Here is a 17,468-nt window from a genome sequence, read left to right on the forward strand (position 1 = left end):
CCACTCCACCCGATGCTACGAATTTGCGCACTGCCTCAGTCAAGTCTATAAGTATTACAGCAAAATGACATGAGCTGTAGTGTCCTGTACGATCACAAAGGCATATTGCCTATAGAATTAAAAAACATTCTGGAGGACATTATGTTGTTTGGCATAGTGAGTTGAAATGGAAGCATTGCAAGAATGAAAGGCAAACACTCCATTATATTTCTGTTTGTCTAATACCACCAGGATATGTTTGCATGAAACTGCAGCAGTTTATAGAAGTATGTTAAAGACTTTACTTTAAATAGTCTAACCAACTGTGTGTTGTTGACTCATATGTACTAAGCCACAACTGTTAAGTAGCAGTTAGACTAACATCACGAGTTACATAATTTGAGCTATACAGCAAAACCCAGGCTGTGAAATTGACATTGTAGTAGGGAATATTGAATACTGATTATCGCTGGGCCAGAATATTGTTACAACGATATCGAGTGACAAAATATCAAAAGGTTACTGCACAGAGGGATGTAATGATTTATTATTCTTAACCCCACACTAATGTAAATTGAATATATATATCATGGTACGTACATGTGAAGTTAGATATTAAAGAAATCTCATTTTGAAGTAGAACTTATAATTTACATGTAGAAACTTGCCTTTCAATATTTTATCCCTCAATATTGTTGTAACAATGTTCTGTCCTGTTGATATTCATGATTTGACATTCCCACTCTACACTCAGTCTGATCAGTGGTGACTGGCTTGCACTGAGGGTGAGGAGCGGAGGTGGGGGGGAACAAAAAGAAAATTCACTTACCTCTGTAGCATGACGTCCTCCTCCCTCGGGTGTCTTCCATGAAGCTCCCAATACAGGAAACTGCACTACCCAATCGTGGTGCTGCTTTCACGGCATGAAAGCAGGGCCGGGATTGGATAGAGCTGGCCCCTCCAGCGCTCATAAAAGCACCGGAGGCCTGCGCTTTCTCTAACCCAGCTATCTAAGACAACTAGGTTAGAGAACTTTAAAAGGTGCATGTCTGGCTGGCTGGCCGTCCAAAGATGACCGGCCAAACAGACATGCACATTTTAAAGCGCAGAGCTCCCTGTGGCTGCCACTTGGCAGCGCTGGCCCTGCCCCATCCTGTTCGTGACAGGTTACTGAAACATAAAAAGGTAATTAATAAACTTTATTATTGTTTTATTTTTCAGCTCTGGGGCTTGTGGGGCGATGTTCTTCCCCTCAAATGGAGGAGCCGCCCCTGATTCTGAAAGCAAGTCTTTAATGCAGGAAACACGTGCATTTACCTAATTGCCTAGCTCCTTTCTAGGCAGAAAATGGCAAAGATCTCTCTCTTTACTCTTCTAAAAGAAGTTGGACATTTATACCCTGAAATTGGCTTGAAGGCATACATAAACAGACGTGTTAAGCCTAGACAAGTGCTAAATAATATCAATAAAAGCTGCAAGACTTTGGCACATTGAATCTAATATGGCCTTATTAAACTTGTCCAGACTAATTTTTATCAGGCGATTTTTCATTACTCCCTTATTCTTGAAACATAAGCACACTCCCCACGCATGCACATTGAGATGAAAGCCTGAGGAGCATCTTCAGCATAATTGGAATCGATGGCTTGTTGCTTTTTCCGGTATTAGTACAGGCATTTGAGTACGCACAGTACACATCTCTTTAAACACCATTTGACACCAAAGCTTTTTGCAAATGCAGTTTACCACAGGTATTAAAACAAATACTCTAAACGAGAACTGTGTAAAGTGTGCTATGATTAAAGAACCAGACACGCTTTTAACGGAGGAAATACACAATAAGAAAGGTGGATTTACATGTATGGTCTACAGTTATCTCCTTTATGTGATGTGCATGATTATAAGACTTGCTTGATGCCAGTTAGAACATGCATCGTTCTCATTTTTATGAATACATATTTATTATTTTTTCATTGGCTCACTGGGGAACATAAGGGTGTCTTTTTAGATGATAGTGGCGCAATCATGCATTTCAATCCTGCTGCAACATGTAGTCATGGTACAACATGTGCCACGTTATGATTACTAAAGTGCGATATACAGGTGCGAAACTCTTAGGGCCATATGTATCAAACAAATTAGCATTTGCAAAGTCCAGATTTTCGGCCTTTGCGAATGCTAATTTGCTAAATGGTATGTATGAAACATTTTTGCAGCAAAATAAGGAATCGCAAAATTTGCCATTTCTTATTTTGCGATTCCTTAAATGCAATGTATCAAAGAAAAATCAATGCAAAAATGCCCATAAGGATTCGCAAATTACCACCAACTTCTAGTTGGTAGTAAGTTGCGAATTCTGTTAAAAAAGCAATTTATTTAAAATCCAAAGGTGCCATATGACGCTCATACATGCCCTTAGGGCATGTATGTGCGCCATATGCCCACACATGTCATTTTCAGGGGTGCAGCAGGGTGTTCTTGTGACACCCCTGCACCCTTGAAAATATTCCTAAATTGCGATTAGCAAATTGCTAATCGCAAATTTCCCCTTCATTCCTATGGGCCTCCTGGCCCATAGAAATGAATGGGAAATTTGCGATTAGCAATTTGCTAATCGCAATTTAGGAATGTTAAGGAATCGCTAAAAAGAAGCGATTTCCTACATAGATACCATTTTGCGATTTCTAAATAGTGATTCCTTAAAAATCGCTATTTAGAAATCGCAAATGGTGATGATAATACATATGGCCCTAAGTCCTGTGGTCAAAATATGTAAAACAAATATTGAAATTTGTCAGTTATGGAAATTAATCAACATGCAATGCTCATTGCCTCATACGCGGCAGGACATGCAACAAGCCATGTATCACATTAATAATCATCGATGCACGCCATATTAGGTGTCCACCGCTTCCATATGCAGCAAACATTGCCAATATCTTAACATTTAGGGTTCCATGGACTATGATGAAGACTGAGCCCTGTATACATTCCACACTATGTACAATGCACAGGACCTTGATGAATCATGGCAAAATCCCTCTCCCATATGTCAAACCTCTAAGCAGTGAGCCCTGCACCCCGATAGAGGCTGATCATTTCAGATGGTTGTAAGATGGAACCAAGCATGCCATTACCGCTCATGCCTTTACAACACATCCATTCCAATGCATTATTCCTTACCACAAACATTTTTACAATGCATATGCCTTTTCTACGCATGCCTTTACAATGAAAATGGAAGTATTTTGCAGGTAAGTATAAACCTTATATATCTATAAATATACACATAGGAAACTGTTTTAATGTGAAGTTGTTATGCTTATATTAATTGCCTTTCATATACATACATGTTTCAATCAATTGTTGCAAATTCAGCAAATTTTGAATTTCAACTTGATTGGTTGGATTGAGATTGTTTGCCTAGTTATGTGTAACAGATCATGGTTTTTGCCTTTCTTTAAATGGGGAGTCATTACCCACTAGGGTTTTATATCACTCCACTCACATATAAAGCAATGGTTAACATCAGGTATTTTAATGGATTTTAAAATACCCCTAACTTTACTGTTTCTTTTAAGCGCTTTTAATAATCATGATGTAATGTTTATTTTAGCGTTTAATGATTGTTATTTGTGATGGCACTTCTCAAATTTGGCATTTGCCTATTGCATTTGAATGTTTCCTCTATGTCTACTGTCATGTGCTTTATGTTAATCACATTTCACGTACATATCACTTTAAATATGATACACTCCTCCACAAGCGTCATGTGATCAAGGCCTCCTGAAGGCCGTAACGCGCCATGGCGGATACGAAGGGCATCTAAAAAAAAATTAAACCTCGCACCCAGTACTGGGTTTGTTTTCATCTGTTCCAAACTATTGGATTGTTAGTGAGGTATGGCCTGGATCCTGTGACACAGAGAGCAAGGGATCCACATCATGGCATACCCATTGAAACTTAAGACATTACATCAAGCTCACAAAAGTTAGTGGGAGAAATACTGCAAATAGTCTTTACCTTTGCCAATGGCAGGGGGTGGCATGCCATGCTTTTCATGACCTTCACATACAGAAAAAAACTGAGTTGGAAGCCAACTTGTAAATAGGCCTTGGATTCTGATATGCGGTAAAGCTAGTGATCACAGGGCAAAGTGATTGATGGCAAAAGATTTTCAATAGCAGAGCTAGTTCAGTTTCTGTCATCAGAAACCTGGCTTTTTCCACACCTGTAAATAAGTCAAGGGAACAGTGAGGTGGTTCACTGACACAATTGCTGATTTCATTGTATCTACCTGTTGGACCTGGCTTTTCTGCAGGGTCATCCCAGATTTTGACCTTCCTTTGGAGAACCCGTTTTTGTTGGCTTTAATGACTCACTGCACATTTTTCCTGTTAATTAGTAGTAAAGTGCTTGTGCTTCCCCCATAAAAATGGCAAAATTGGCCTACACCTAATTGGCACATTTACTTTACTTATGTGCCCCTCGTAAATGAAACTACATGTAACCAGGGCCTGTAATTTAAATCAAAAATCACACTTGGGATGCAAGGGAGAGACAATCCCAGAAGAGAACTTATTACTCCCTGTCTATCAATGAAACTCACAAAATAAATGTCTCTCGTGAATCGGAAGTTGCGTACTAAAGAAAAAAGAAGCCAGAAAGTGATCCTTTTTAAGGACGAGACCTCTCGCTCACCCGATTTACTGTGAAATACACAAAATGCTTGCAATATTATATGGATGTACTGCTTAACCCATAACCTCAATTTGTAAGTAGAAATGTAACATGTTTTCAATACTAAGAGCACTCAAATAGAAGTGTTCTAAATTTTTATAGTAACCTAAAGGTAGATGTGATGGCAATAAAAGAAAATAATTCTCCTGTGATGGCAATAAAAGAAAAGAATTCTCCACTTGACTGAAAGTAAACATTGGAAGAAAGGTCAATAGCAATACAACCAAATGCAGTGTATGGTTGCAGAAGCCAGGCTTCTGTTTTCCCAGAAGTACTACAGCATTATTTTTCTATCTTTCGCATTTACCAAATAGGAACAAAAACCTAATTCAATAGTAATCGCCATGGAAACTGCAGCAGAAAAATAAGGTCTCCTGGCACCCTGGATGAACAGGACAGTCCAATTACCTGTACATTCGCACATCTGTCAGGGTTCATTAACATACTGCTTCTTTGATTTCATTTTAAGTCCACTGTATTTTTTCTTATTAAGATGCGCCTCCAGACACATCAGGTATCACACATTCGTATTTGTATTACTTAATATGATCTAAAGCTATTCTAAACATCTGAAGTGCTGTCGCCACGATGGGCAAAAAATGTACTGAATTATGTTATCACAATTTATCAGTTTGAATTGTTTATGCGAAAAAAAGGAACTTCATTTAAATAACTTGTAGTGTATCTATATGTATTCATATACATATATATGTATGCTTGGCCACTCAACATTCATATTTTAATCATTAGGTTAGTGTCCAGTGAAAACACAAGAAAACATAACCTACCAAGAGGTGGTGAGAGCACAATCTAGAGGGTGGAAATGTCCCCTTTTGGGGGCACACAGGGCGTCCTTGTTTTTCCCCGATATGCACATTCTTAAATAGCCCTCTGCATGCCAAGTGCCTAAATATACTCAGGTAGGTTGAGGGGGAGACCAAAGCTAAAAAAATATAGCAACTAAAGGACAGACCAAGGACACTGACCTCTGCCCAGCAAATATTGAGGGCCAGAGCCCTGGGCGTTGGGTGAAATTCAGGTCATACCCTGCGCGAGGAGCCTGCTAATTCTAAGCATAGTTAAAATGAGTGCGTATGCAGGATGATGGCAGTACGACTGGGTAAGGCAATGGGATAGTTTTAGTGTAAAGTGTGATAAGAGTACGAGACCCACAGCTGTCTCTAAAAGTCATGCCCTAGTGCAGTTCCCAGTGACAACATAAATCCATGACTGCAGAGGACATGGCCAAATCTCAAGGTCTGTAGTAAATGACTGGAGGTCACTGCCACAGGCCTTGCCCACTTGTTTCCTGAAGAAGGGAAGCAGGGAGTAAGATGGGCGTAGGAGTACAGCCAAATCCTGGTCAAATTTTAAAATATACCATTACAAAACCGAAAATGCCACAGAGCACTTTTCACCTCACTAAGGGTATGCAAAGTTTCTGTCTTATAGTCTTCACAAAGTTTTAATGAAAACGTTGCAACTTTTATGTTCCCGCACATTTGTGGGAAAATCGTGTATTGGTGACATTTTATATCGCAAAAGCTAAACTTGCTGTGAACTACTGCATAATATGTAACTTTCATATAAAAAGTCTACAAAAGGAACACTGTTACAGACAAATACTGCATATATTTTCCATCTTGGCTAAGTGTGATTAGATTAAAAACTATTTATTAATGCTCAGAAAAACTGTGAATGGAAAAAGGTGAACTAAAACCAGCAGAGTTTACAAAGTGCACACATTTTGAAAATTTGCTGGCATTAAAAATCTTTAAATGCTAGAATACCTCACAAATTACATCACAGAAACAACAATTTCCACCATCAAAACCATCATTTGATATCATCACATAGCCTTAGTAAAAAGTTAAATCTGTAAATATGATATTCTGAAAACAAACTTATTTCCTCCTAAACAATGGGCACACAGACATTTACTGTGTGCAATGATATCTGTGCACTGTGGCTGGCCAACAGCCACTCCCTCAGATTCTGGCTGGGCAGGGAGTGTGGGGGTGCTCCTGGTTGACAGGGTGCCTGGTGTTTGAAGGCACCAGTCCCTTTACTATGGTGGTCTGCATTTCCTATGCCCTGCTATTTGACAACTCCTGGGACTGTGGCAGGATACAAACATGGCCGTTCTGGGAATCAAAACCGGCCCTGGCAAAGTGCTCGCCCCCCTCAGGGGCGGGGGGGGGGGGGCGAGAACTCCATTGCATTTAGGGATGCAGTACGCACAACGAAATTCGTTTGATTTATTTATATGTTTACTTAACTGTAAACATCCATTATCCATAGATTACTACCCCCACCTGCCCCTCCCTCTCCCCAAGTCACCGCACCGGCATGTACTCCCCTACCGACCGCGGCTGCCTGCTAACCCACCGGTTCAAAAGAGGCATTAGCTTCAACTACTTAGTGGTGATCCAACTGCCATATTTAGGTAACTGGCTGCCTGGGGGGTCTCTGTAAGTGTGAGTGTTGCACTTCCGTTACTTTTCAGTGCTGTGCAGGCCACCATGTTGTAGCTGTGTGGGTAGTGTTTTCTGTTGCTTAGCAGCAAACAAACCACCAAAGCGGAGGTTTGTTGCTGCAAAGACAAAGATGGCTATCTCTGATGTGCAAGGATATTTTTCCATGTGCATCAGAGTTATTTGAAAATATTCCTTCCCAGGACCACTACAACCTGCATGGCAGTGCTGGTAGGGAAAAAAGAGTCAAGATCACACTACCCCAAATACAGTGCAATGTGACCTAGTAGTCCAGTGGAGGACAGCCACAAAGTTAAAGTTTCCACTGGCAGATCTAACAGTAGCTCTGCAAATGGAAACTAAGGGCCAGATTTGCAAAGTTCTCAAGCAGTGCAGTGCAGCAGCCATGAATGCTGCACTGCATGAGAAGGAGAGAGCAGGAGAACGCCACATTTATTGAAATATGGCACTCTCCTTCCCTCTCCCTAGCACTGGCGCTGAAATCAGCAGCAGTCCACCACGGAGACACCTTTGCGCCATGGTGCAATGGTGTCTCCATGAGTTTAGCATAGGTTTTGCACTGGAAGGGTAACCTTTTAGTACAAAATACCATGCATAGACTGACTTCAACTCTTTTTCGTATGCTGTACAGTGCAGCACACATACAAAGTCGGAAAAGAAGGAGAAATTGAAGCATTTCTCCTTCCTTGTGCCTTCTTTAAAAAGGTCCAGTATTCTGATGCTAAAGCCAGTCTACTTTGTTTAGTAAATTGGGTGTGGCATCAGAAAGCTTGGATGGTTGCATGGGAACGCACCAGCCAAGGTATGCTCTTTTGGGGCTAAGTAATGCAAAGCAGCAGTGCTGCTTCACATTACTTTCATGTTATTTCCAGCGCTAAACACGTTTATGCACTTTGGCCCACATGCATCAATATCGGCTTTTGCGAGTTCTAAATTGCGAAAAATAACGATTCGCAATTTAGAACTCGCAAAAGCCTATGCATGAATATTTTTGCTTTTTTTTTGCAATTCGGTAAAAATCGCTATTTTTACCGATTTGCAAAAAAAATGCACATTTTCAATTGCGAATTCACAATTCCCATTCATTCCTATGGGCCAAAATGCCCATAGGAATGAATGGGAATTGCGAATTCACAATGTGCAATTGCAATTCATCAATGCATTTCAAGGGTGGAGAGGGGGGTCAAAATGACCCCCCCCTGCACCCATGAAATGTACTTTTCAGCATAAGTTACATTGTCATGTATTCCTATAGGTTCTGAATCGATCCCCCTATTCCTGACCCTATTCTGGTTAAACTAACTATCAAGTTAACTAACAGTCAGCCCATGAGGCAAGAAAAGCCCCCATGATGCAGATACCGTTATCTGACGCAGTCACACTACGGCACAGGAACGTGTTATCTGATTAGGTCATAACGCTTGAGATCTAATTAGACAAGCGACATTCCTCCAGCCCCTGATAAGGCATACGACGTTCTCATAACAAATCAAACCTATGACAACCTGGAAAATCCGTGCGGCCATTGTTTTGATTTCACAGAGAACTTCAGTAAAAGAATGTGCTAACGAGCAAGTCGTATGACATCTTTATTGACGTATCTATGTCCATCCTTACGTCAATCTCGGCACCTTTAAGGTATAAATATTGCCGATCTTGCCCTATGCAAACACACGCGTGGTGACGAGACGGAGCAGCCATACTTGCCGAAGCCCAGAAGCAGAGCAGACCCCGCTGGCAGCAGCCCCGCCTTCCTGACGCGCTGAGAGACGCGCTGCTATCTCCTACCGAGAGACCCAGCACCGGCGCTTTCGGGCAGCCCTCGCAGGCAGCCTGGAATATCGAGACCAGAGAAAGAGATACCATTCCTCATTCATCCTAACTTCCAGGTACAGAACTGAATAACCCCTCACAGAGAATTCTTTAGTTATTCACTTGGCAAAAACAAACTTAACTTAAACTGTAACTTTCTATTCCCGCCCACGCATTAGACTTAGGTCAGGTACACGGGGTAGGCGTATTTAGAAACACCAGTTGAGTACGTTTAGTCAAATGTATATGTGTATGTAAATATATTTTAATCATTTTAAACATCATATGGCTCAGAAACCATATCAATGTTTTTACAGTATTATTTTATACTATTGCTTTTAATGTATGCACTTTACTTAACTATAAGTATTGCAATAATATCGATCCATTTCTCTTGTACGAGAAAAGAGACTGATCAATAAATAACACCTTTTTATTGAACACGCCCGTCTCTTCCTTTTCTCTACAATCTGATGAGACTAAGAATGCACGTACTGACTGAGTAAAATAATTGCCTTGTGCTCACACGACTCTGGAGATACACTCTTGATTAGGGGAGAGCAAAGTTGTCATGTTCTATGGTTGTCAGAAACTAAATCCCTTCTTGTCTAATCAGGGGAGTTAATTCTTTCCTGAACATTCGAGAAAGTTTCTAGCGAACTCTGAGCTACGCTGGCAAACCCAAAACTTAAGTCTAGTATCGACAGTAGTAGACCTAGTTAACGTCTGGCCTAGGCCTTTACTGCTGTAGGTATTATTCCAATGCGCAGAGCCTATTGGGAAGATAGGAACTACACTACATGGCGCCCAACGCGTTTGGAAAGGGCGATAAAACTAACGTAAGACATTTAGAGTAACTCAGTCGTGCTTTCTCACTCAGACCCCTTTTCCCAAATACTCCAAAGACGTCTGGAGTGGGTGAAAGGTAATATCCTCCAAAACCTCGCAGGAGGGAACTCCTATGTAAGGTTCTTGGTTTAGTCAACGTTGAAGGATACACTGTTCCAAAATATTGTGCATCTAATCTTTGTTCCATAAGAAACCTGATCTGCAAACAAACATAATACCATCCTGTCGGTAAAATGGGAGACAGTGATGAAGAAAGAGAGGCAGTTAGATTAGCAGCTGAAATAGTAGCAGCTGATACTGCGGCACTAGATGCGGACGGGGATATAATACTCATCCCGGTCGCCAAAAGGAAATCTATAACCTTAAAACTTATAGAAAATGGACTGACACCTAGAGGTGGCACAGTCATATTCGTAATTGAGGCACACGAATATCGGCAGACAGAGGTATACTATACATGGATACATTTTCCAGCAGCAAATGCTGTAACAAAGTACTTCCACTATTACAAAATAGAGGTTCCACCCGACATTTACACTCCTTTCGAGGAGGTGGAAGTACCACTCAAATTCCAAGAGCATTTGCTCTTATTTGATGGCGCCCTAATACATAATAATCACATCACCAGGCTCGGTCCTTTAGGTAGACCAGGAGCAACGTGGCCGGTCTTAGCCGGATACACACCACACCCAGACATCGAAGGAATGTCTACAGGAGAGCTGTTAATACAGCTAAAACAATTACTAAAAATTCATAGACAATTAGTCCAGTATGTAATGCGGACTTCAACAATTCAGCCAGCGATTAAACTTCCACAGCTGACCCCTCACCAGGGGAACACAAATAAAATCACACCACAGAACATCCAATCCTGCCTAGGTAAAGTTCCGGCTAAACGGGAACAGATACCATTCTGGTTGGCACAGAAAATCACCCAAATAGAGGCGGTGTTTCCTGACACCACCCCGCTAGAAAAACACAGGATTCTGACTATATGTCTCCCAATGGGAATCGCACCACACATAGAAGACTGTGACACTTGGGGTACAGTCTTTGCTTCAATGTACACAAAAACGCACGGTGTTCCATCCATTTCGGTAATACCAGATGTGCTAAAACAAATTCAAGATGAATACGGTCCAGAACCAGCTTTAACTCTTGGTATGAAATTACTGAAAGACTTCAAGCAGGTCTCGGCTATATTATTAGCCAATATAAAAGGTGAAGCAGCAAACGTGGCGATCCGCCAGAGGTTAAAAGAGACAGATATAGCAGACCAACCAGCTGAAATTGCCAGAATCATAGAAAAATCCTATGAAGAACTAGGTAGAGATAGTTTAGGTGGAATACCAGTAAAACCGCAACTGACTGAAAGTCCAGAAAAAATATTTTTTATTAATAATTCACCAAAAAAGAACTGGGATGGAAACAAACAATCCAATCCAAAAGAAAAGAAATTCCAGTCCCGAGGAAGATCTAGGCGAAGGGAGAAATCTCCGAACCAGAGACACAGGTCACCCCAGAGTGACCCCTCTGGGAAAAGATATAACCTTAGAAATAGGGATAATATTAAAAAACCTGATAGATATCAAGACATTGATACACGTCCCTCTCAATCTTTTCAGACTTCCTCGCAGAAATCGGAAAGAAGAGGACGATCAGAACAAAGAGAAGAGCACGCCAAGTCCAAAGACAAGGAACCTGCTCAACAAAAAAAGAAATTACAATTTCCAAAAAAGAAGGTAGCCAGTATCAAGGTAGTTAACAATGCCGAGAATACTGAGGACACAACTGAAAAACGGAGAGTGGGCTCAGACAATGCTAGACAGCGCAGCAGAAGTGAGCATAGCTCGCAAAGTCCTTATGAATCATCTGGAGACAGTGGACACGAATGAATATCTTCAAGTGGAAACTGCAGACACCAGAGTTAGCAAACCCCACAAGATATACGAGATAACAATACGTATAGAGGGAGATAAGACTAGGAAAATAAGGGGACTATTTTGGGATAACCTTTCCAAGGGTTATGACATCCTTCTAGCTGAAAAAGACTGGCCACCAGAGTTTGTCAGGGAGTGCCCTCATGGCGAAGAAGTAATTATGCCTGCCTTCTCGAATCAAATCCCGATTCATAAAAAATACACACTTGCTAGAAAGTGGGCAGTGGCCTTAGCACCTGCTTTATATAAAAATCATGTAGGATGGGATGAGGATTCTCCTCCTCACAAAATCCAGTTAAAATCACAACCTACTGCACAAAGGCAGTACCCAATTAAGCAAGAAGCTAAAAAACAGGTAAATGAAATACTAGATCAGCTAGAATACCAGGGGGTGATTGAAACTTGCACCTCACAAATGAACAATCCTTTGTTTCCGGTCTCCAAACCAGACAATTCATATCGTCTAGTTTTGGATTACCGACACCTTAACACATGTTGCAAAACCTTTGCAGTGCAAAACTCACACAGTGCTGCACTAATGAATAACATAGTGCGCAAAAAATACAAAACAACCTTGGACATCTCCAATGGATTCTTTTGTCAAAACATAGCACCAGAGAGCAGATATTTAACTGCATTCTCAGTAAATGGCACTCAAAAGCAATTCTGTCGGTTATCCCAGGGGTACAAGAACAGCCCGGGGGTATTCTCAGCGAGAGTAACAGAATTACTGCAACTATATGATGATGAAGCATTATCTTATGTCGATGACATTTACTTAACAGACGATGACTTGGATACTCACTTGAAAAGAGTGAACACCATAATACTTGGGTTCGCAGCAGAGGGTTACAAATTCAACTTTAAAAAATCCAGAATTGCCCATTTAACGGTCTTATACGTAGGATATGAATTATCAAGTATAGCCTGGTTGACAATTTTCTAAAGAACTAGAAGAATTAAAAAATCTAAAAAATGAAAAGACGTATCCTCTGCCAATCGACATTTTGCCTCTACGACATTACGCCTGTGTAATCTATACAGACGGACATGCTCAACCCTCCGTTTGGGGAGAACATGCATACAACCCCACATGTGAGATTACAAAAGAAGTGTGGCGCGGAGGTAAACTAAGAACTCTATTAACAAAATCACACTCAGTAGAAATTAATTCAGAACTACAAACTGAAATAATAGCATTGAAGATGGCGCTAGATAATGCGGATCGCGAATTCCCGACACTTATAGTGTCAGATTCATATTACTGCGTCAAAGCATATAACAAGGATTTGCAGACATGGATTCAGAACGATTACAAAGATGACACAGATGCACCAATAAAGCAGAAATTGCTCTGGGAACAAATAGCTCTTTTACAAAAAGAACTACCAAAGACTCACGTGATACATACACTGAGTCATCAACGTGATGGCGTTCACGTTGCAGGGAATTCATTGGCTGATGAGGCCGCGAAGGCAGCTGTGCAAACGGCTTCCGTAGCTGCCGTCACCCGGTCAAAAACAAAAATAGACAGCGAAATATTACAAGCTGTCAGCGCTTCAGAAAAGGATTCGATAGAACCACTCCCTAAAGGCTTTCCAGTAAAATACTCATACATAACTGATGCAAACAATGTTCCTTTTGCTCGAATCCCTGGAGTGGGGGATAGGGCAATTCCAAACATGGAACATAGGTTAGGACTAATAATAGCGGCACACAAAGGGCTTGCTTCTATTCATGCTGGCGTCTCAGCCACAGTATCATTATTAAAACAGAGATACTGGTGGCCACAAATGAGAAGACAAACGAGGAACTATGTTCTAGCATGCGAAATATGTCAAAAAATGAATGTATCAACGGTGAGACGTCCAGCGCAGACGCCCCTTCTAATCTCGGATAAACCATTAGCCTGTGTTTATCTAGACCACTGCGGTCCCTTACAAAGGGATGGTAACTATAAATATATCTTAGTTGCAGTGGACTCATGCACGAGATTTATATGGATGTGGCCCCAGCGAACGGCTGACGCCAGAACTGTTATAAAAGATTTGCGAGTCTTTATCGGCACATATGCAATTGGCATGCTGCATTCAGGCAATGGTCCTGCTTTTAGCTCTCGGGCTTATAAGGAGGCCATGGTCAGCATGGGCGTGCAATTGCGGTACTCTTGTCCATTTCACCCTGAGGGGAGCGGAATTGTTGAAAGAAAAAACCGTGACATAAAGCAATCTATAACGGCAAAGGTATTAGGTTCGGGAGCTGGGTCGGTCAAACATCTAATAAGTGTCCAACGTAGTCTAAATAACTTGCCAAGAAATTCTCTGAAGGGATTCAGTCCGTACGAATTATTATTTGGAACTAGAATGATTATCTCTGACCTCGACAGTCAGACTTCAGTGGTTAAAGAAAAAAGCTTTGATGTCAAAGACCGTTTGGCTATTTTGCAGGACTTAAACAAAACAAGAAAAGACCTGAGCAACATACAGTTGAAACAACAGCCAACAACCACTGAAGAATCACCACCTGTCCCAGCAAGACCTGTCTGGATTCCAAAAGTCGGGGATCTAGTCAGGGAGAAGATCGCGGTAAAGAAGGAATTTGGGCCTTCTTACAGAAAAGCAGTTCCTGTCTTGTCTGTCAACGGGACAAGATCAGTTGTAATACCGCCACTTGCTGGTAAAAAGGAGAACCGAGTTGTATCCATCGACCTGGTAAAACCACAACATGTGGCCGATAACAAACAGTAGGCCAAGTGGACTCCCAATAAGTAGCAGAACACCAAGGTTTGCTACCAGTACAGAGGTCCTAACAAAGAGGCTCATCACATTCGAAACGCCTACAGAAGAACAACAAGGACTATGCAACAATGCAATAGAACTCAGACCTCTGAAAACCCAAATAAAAACATTTAGCAGAGACACACCAATCTATAATGAAGTACCAGGTGACAATTCAAGAAACAAAAATCCTGAAGCAATTGGAACAATTGACAGAACTGCATCCGGCTACTTCATCAACTTCGATGATTCCTCTGAAAGCCTCAGTGAATCAAAGACACAGCCATCATCAAAATCCTTTAAAGACAAAGCTAAGGAACTTTTGAACCAACTGAAAGAAACATATCTGATTTCTCCATGGATTGAATTTTGGGTGGGTTTTGGTGCATTTATCCTCATACTTTGGCTCATCATGGTATTAACTTTGGGACGCTTCATTGAGGGAAAATATGCTAAAATGGACACAGCAAGTCAGAACATCAACTTGGTCCTCAAACCACACACATCTTCACACGTCGAGAAAAGAGAACTTTCTTCAGCCAACTTCACAGCCAATCCTATACCTGGTGGGGTAGCCTGGGACAACACTGACTATGAAATGTATGGTCCGGTCGAGATCCTGAAATATCCACACCAAATCAAGATCTCCTTGAGTGACTTTGCAAAACCAAACTCATTTGCTGATGATTGGGACTTCGAAAGCATTAATAACATGATGTCTGACTTAGTAATGTCTGCTAAATTTACAAAAACATGATTATTTGCAAGGTTCTACAAATTATGATAATATGTATTGCTATAACCACTATGGTAACCATTTTTTACATAAATCTGCACAACCTAGAAATGTTTTAAATTATAATCAATGGGAACATTGTGCAACACCTCCGAAAGGGAGCTCAAGAACCGTTTACGACAAATATTCATATTTTTCAGGTTTTAACACAAGTAATGCTGAAACATTTTATTTTAAATTGTCAAACAAGACAGGGATGAAAACCATGATAACCAACACAAAGTTGATATATTCAGATTCATTCTTCGAAGAAATGAATACTTTAGGATTTGATTATTGGGACAAAAATGTTGATTTGAAAAGTGTTTGGGGTACAAAAGAATGGCAAGTACAGGGTTTAGAAGCTTTGTTTAGAGCTTGCATGATCCCAGTCTTGGCCTAGCCAAAATCAAAGATTTAAATAAACCGTCTATTCCAAAGCCAACAATGTTTAGCAATAGCTCTGATACGGATGAAGAGATAGACGTAAACCATATATTAAACCAAAACAGAACACATCCTGATTGGAAACAATGGTTGATCTGGCCCACAGATACAAATAACTGTCAAGACAGATTCCTGAATAAAACACAGGGGTTCAAAATGACCAGGCCAGACCCTAGATATCCCCAAAGACATCACCCAGGGATAATAACAACCTACAGTGTGGGCAAATTATGCCTTCAGTGGCTACAAACTTCCTCACTGCCTGAAATTAAGCAACACCTAACTTTACTTACTGATGGTGCTGACTTGCGTGATTTCATAATGGGACCACGCAAACAGCGTCAAAAGCGTTTCATAGCAGCCTCTGTATATGCAGCATACAATGAGGCCTGGAAGGTTAATCAAATTGAAACAGCAGAAAGAATACGGGAAATTGACCGTATTAATTTGGAAAAATCACTTTCTGTAGTGGACAATGGGTTAATGACTCTGTCCTCCAGAATTTTTTCATTGGACAGCATTGTGTCTTCAGCAATCGATATATTATCGCAAGACTTACTGTTATTACAACATGGTCAGTCACAATTGCGTTCTATTGTACAGCTTGGCTGGACGTTACAAAATCTGCGTTGAGGCTATGTGCCTTGGCGTTTAATCAACACAACGTCACTATTCCAAATCTTTAACCTTACTGATAGACAAATCGGTATGGCGCAAAAGGGTGCTGATTATACAATCTTGAGCATTGAAAAACTAGAAAGATTACCAATGACAATGTCAGAACGACCTTTCAGTGAATGGATAATGCACGGAATCATAAATATTCCAATCTCAACCTTCAGGTTTCAATACTGCCAAAAATATATACAGGCTGGCATGTACGAGAAATTGGGGAAGGGATACCTTAAAACAACTTGGAACCTGCCCTATTCACATGCATGTGTCAGTAATAAAGGACAGAAAGTGTTTCTTAGTGGCAACAATTGTGCTATGTCACTAAGCGGCACGCTTCTGTGTAACGGAATTAGTTTGCATGGAGCCTGTGAAGGGAATTCATACAACCTTTCATGTCACCAGCAAGGCGCACCTGCAACTGAAATAGAACCATTCTTTCAAAGACTCTATAATGGGAGTTACATTCTTATTGTAGACCGCAAATGTTGTAGTCTTATGCCCGGGACTCCTTATCTAGTCACTACGACTGCGAAGGTCAAGTGCTGTGGACGTTCTTTGTTCCCCAGCTCCTTTCCAGACAGGGAGGCAAGGGCATGGCCCAGTTTGAAAATTACTTCTATTCGAATAGATACTTTAAGCAGAATGAAAACAGTGCTTCTTCAGACGCCTACAAGGCTCTCGTCATCAAAAGAAACGTATGATCTACAAGTCGCAAGGACGACTGCAGAGATACATACATTATTATCAACTAATTCCCCCGTACATTTCGCGGAAATCCTGAGCGAAATCTTAAATATTTCTGATACCACTGGGGTCTCAAAGGTATTTAAGACAGTATTTTCGATGGCATTAACACCATTCAAAGCCATACTGGGTATTTTTCCAGATTTCGTCCATTCGATTTTTGGCGGACTTCCCCTGATCCTGGGACTAATTGCAGGAATCCTATTCTTAGTCCTTATTTTTCGTTATGGCAACC

Source organism: Lissotriton helveticus, chromosome 3_2 (genome assembly GCF_964261635.1).
Source record: "Lissotriton helveticus chromosome 3_2, aLisHel1.1, whole genome shotgun sequence".
NCBI lineage: Eukaryota > Metazoa > Chordata > Amphibia > Caudata > Salamandridae > Lissotriton > Lissotriton helveticus.